A 4,347-nucleotide genomic window follows, 5' to 3' on the forward strand; every position below is an offset into this window, starting at 1 on the left:
AATGAAAGGATAAAAAACAAAAGTAGCTACTTAAAGAAGGATGGAAGGAACAGGCCCACCCATATTTGTGGGGCCAGGGCAGGGTATAAATGAAGGCTCACATATCATATGTCTGAATATTTGAAATATTTGTGATCTAACTAACTGTTAAGTGTGCTCTATCCTCCTACCTTGACAAATATATCTTCTAATGACAAAATTAAAAAAAATATGTAAAACTGTGGGCTGGGTGCCATGGTGTAATCCTTTGCCAGTAATGCCAAATTAATTGACCTATTTTGAGTCATTATAGTTTTAGGTCTTTAAAAATTTAATTTCACTTTGGAGAAACTTTGCTGAGGCCTTAGCAACTGAAATTATTACTAATATGTTTAAGCAATACTTAGGTTCAAAAATGAATCATACATTTAATATCATGTTCAAGTATAAAGGGGTTATAAAGTATTATAAGGGGTTATAAAAATATTTTGTCATATAAATCTTTGTCATTTATATTGTAATTTTCACCATGACTTAAAGCAATATCTAGATCCATGTGGTATTTCTTAGGTTTTACTTCTTTCAAATTCTTCAATGCTGAGATAATATAAAGAAAATTGGGCACGGTGGCTCATGCCTGTAATCCTAGCACTTGGGGAGGCTGAGGTGGGAGGATCACTTGAGGTCAGAAGTTGGAGACCAGTCTGAGCAAGAGCAAGACCCCATCTCTACTAAAAATAGAAAAATTAGCCAGGTGTGTGGTGGTGTGCACCTGTAATCCCAGCTACTCAGAAGGCCGAGGCAGGAGGATCGCTTGAGCCCAGGAGTTTGAGGTTGCTGTGAGCTAGGCTGATGCCACAGCACTCTCGCCCAGGTGACAGAGTGAGACTCCATCTCAACAAACAAACAAAAACACCCAAGAGCAATATGTTGCTACATTTTTTTTTTTTTGAGACAGAATCTCACTCTGTTGCCCGGAGTAGAGTGCCGTGGCGTCAGCCTAGCTCACAGCAACCTCAAACTCCTGGGCTCAAGCCCCGAGTAGCTGAGACTACAGACATGTGCCACCATGCCCGGCTAATTTTTTCTATATAGATTTTTAGCTGTCCAAATAATTTCTTTCTATTTTTAGTAGAGACGGGGTCTCGCTGTTGCTCAGGCTGGTCTTGAACTCCTGACCTTGAGCGATCCTTCCACCTCAGCCTCCCAGAGTGCTAGGATTACAGGCGTGAGCCACCGCGCCCGTCCCGTTGCTACATTTTTTGAAATCTCTCTTCAGTTGAGACTATAACTTGGTCATGGCCAGAAAATTAGTTTGGGGATTATTGGCATATGAATTTTTTCCTTCATGGTTACACAAACATTTTTGTTTCTTTGCTTTAGTTTAGTTATTACACATAGCAATAAGTTCAAACTTTCAGAAAAGTTGCAAGGATAGTACAAAGTATACCGTTTGCCTAGAGTCACTAATTAATGACATTTTGCCACTTTTTTTTTTTGCTTTTTTATTCATCAGCACATCAAATGTGTGTGAACATGTGTGTAATCATTTTTTTATGACTCACTTGAGAATAGGTTGCTTACATCATGTCCCTACGCCCTTTAATACTTCAGTATTTCCTAAAAACAAAGATATTCTCCAAATAACCACAGTATAGTTACCAAATTTAAAAATATTAACTTGATGCAATACTTTTTTCAATTTATAGTTCCTATTCCAGTGGGGTTTTTTTTGTTTTTTTGTTTTTTTTTTCCGAGACCGGGTCTTGCTCTGTTGCCTGGCTAGAGTGCAGTGGCGTCATCATAGCTCACAGCAACCTCAAGCTCCTGGGCTCCAGCGATCCTCCTGCCTCAGCTTCCCGAGTAGCTGGGACTACAGGCTCACGCCACCGCGCCTGGCCCCTATTCCAGCTTGACAAGAGTACTGATAAAGTCCATTACGGCATTTGTTTTTCCCTCTGGTACAGGATCCAGTCCAGAGTTCTCTATTGCATTTAGTTGTCAGTTCTCATTACTCTCCTGTAACCTAAAGCAATTTCTCAGACTTTGTGTTTCATGTTTGTCAATTTGGATTTATCTGATCTATCCTCGTGCTTCAATTATGGCTGTGTATCCCAGGTTGGAACACCACATAAGTAGTATGTAGACTTAGCATCCCCTGATGGTTCTAGCCTGCGCCGGTCTTTACTACGATGGTCGTAGAATGGTGATTTTCACTTCCAGCAGTCCCCTCCACACACACCAGCTGGCACTGAGCTGTAGAGCCCTCCCTTCTCATGTGTTTACCTGTATCATTTTATTATCAGTTTGGACTCATGGATTCCTATTTTACTAATGGGTTTTATTCCGTCACTGTCCTTATTTATTTTGATGCGGAAATCAATTCAGATCTGGCCACTTTTGAGCTACCTTCTGTGTATTTTGACCCCGTCTTTTTTTGGATCACTTTCTTTCTGGCACAACTCGATGTTCGAAATTTACCTTGTACTTTCTCTGCCCTAGTCCTGGAATCAACCATTTTCCTGAGGAATCCTAGTTGCTTTTAGTGGAGAATGCTAGTTAGCAATTAAGATCTGGACACTAGGTGTGCTCATTGCTACTAGGATACCATTGCTTCTGGGCCCTTTCAGTGGACAAAGCTAGGAGAAAGAAATTTTATATATACATATATATATATATATATATATGTATATATAAAATTTGAGTTCATGCTGATTCCGATCCTGCTCCATAGGGTTTTACCTTGCCTTCTTGCATTCCATGTTTATGTCTCCCTTTTCCAAAGAAAGAACTGTGGCTCCCAAAAATGTTTACACATTTTATTCATTCCAATAATGCATATAAAATAGCAATTTCAGAATGGCTACACCCATAACACTATGATAAAAGTTCAAGGGGCCTTTTCTTCCCACAGGCTGAGGGTACACAGTTAATTCATACCTCTCTCCTTTCTGTGTAGATACATTATTCACATGAAACACAGTTGGATTCGTTTGTTTCTATTTGCATTCAGTTTTTTTATTTCTTATTTTCATTGATTTAATTTAATTTTCAAATATATAGAACATTAGCATTCTTCTAAAAGTCAAAATTATACCAAAAGCTGGCTGGGCACGGTGGCTCATGCCTGTAATTCTAGCACTCTGGGAGGCCGATGTGGGAGGATCACTTGAGTTCAGGAGTTGGAGACCAGCCTGAGCAAGACTCTGTCTTCAAAAGGAAAAATTATACAAAATGCTATACTCAAAGAAGTTTCACTCCTTCCCTATTCCTTCTATTCCATTCCTCCACCACCACCCCTTGTTGGTAATTAATTTTATTATATTTCTGGTTTAACCTTTGGATGTTTTTTTTTTTCAAAATTAAACAGATATCAAGGGAATGAGAAGACAAGCCACAGACAGGGAGAAAATATTTGCAAAACACATCTGATAAAGGACTGTTATCCAAAATATACAAGGAACTCTTAAAACTCAACAATAAGAAAACAAAAAAATCCAATTTAAAAATGAGCCAAAGACCTGAACAGACACCTTACAAAAGAAGATATACAGATGGCAAATAAGCATGTAAAAGATGCTCCACATCATATACCATCAGGGCAATGCAAATTAAAATTAAAATTAAAATTAGAATGGCCCAAATCCACAACACTGACACCACCAAATGCTGGTGAGAATGTGGAGCAACAGGAACTCTCACTCATTGTCAGTGGGAATGCACGATGGTAGAGCCACTTTGGAAGACAGTTTGGTGATTTCTTACAAAACTAAACCTACTCTTCTCATACTTGTGATCCAGCAATCATGCTCCTTGGTATTTACCCAAGTAAGTTGAAAACTTACGCCCACACAAATGCACATGAATGTTTGGTAGACTTTATTCATGATTGCCCAAACTTGGAAGCAGCCAAAATGTCATTCAACAGACGAATGGATAAATAAACTGGTGCATCAAAACAATGGAATGTTATTCAGAGCTAAAAAGAAATGAACTATCAAGCCATGAAAAAACATGGAAGAAACTTAAATCCATACTGCTAAGTGAAAGAAGACAATCTGAAAAGGCTACCTACTGTATGATTCCAACTATATGACATTCTAGAAAGGGCAAAATAATGAAGAGGGTAAAAAGATCAGTGGCTGCCAGGAGTTTGGGGGGAGGGATGAATACACACAGCACAGGTGATTTTTAGGGTAATGAAACTATTCTGTATGATACTATAATGGTGGATTTATGTCATTATATGTTTGTCAAAACTCATAGAATGCACAACACCAAGAGTGAACTCTAATGTAAACTATGGACTTCAGTTAATAATAGTGTGTCAATTTTGGCTCATCACTTGTTAAAAAAAGGTAACATCTC

The sequence above is a fragment of the Propithecus coquereli genome, unplaced genomic scaffold (assembly GCF_000956105.1).
Source record: "Propithecus coquereli isolate 6110/MARCELLA unplaced genomic scaffold, Pcoq_1.0 Scaffold477, whole genome shotgun sequence".
In the NCBI taxonomy this organism is placed as follows: domain Eukaryota; kingdom Metazoa; phylum Chordata; class Mammalia; order Primates; family Indriidae; genus Propithecus; species Propithecus coquereli.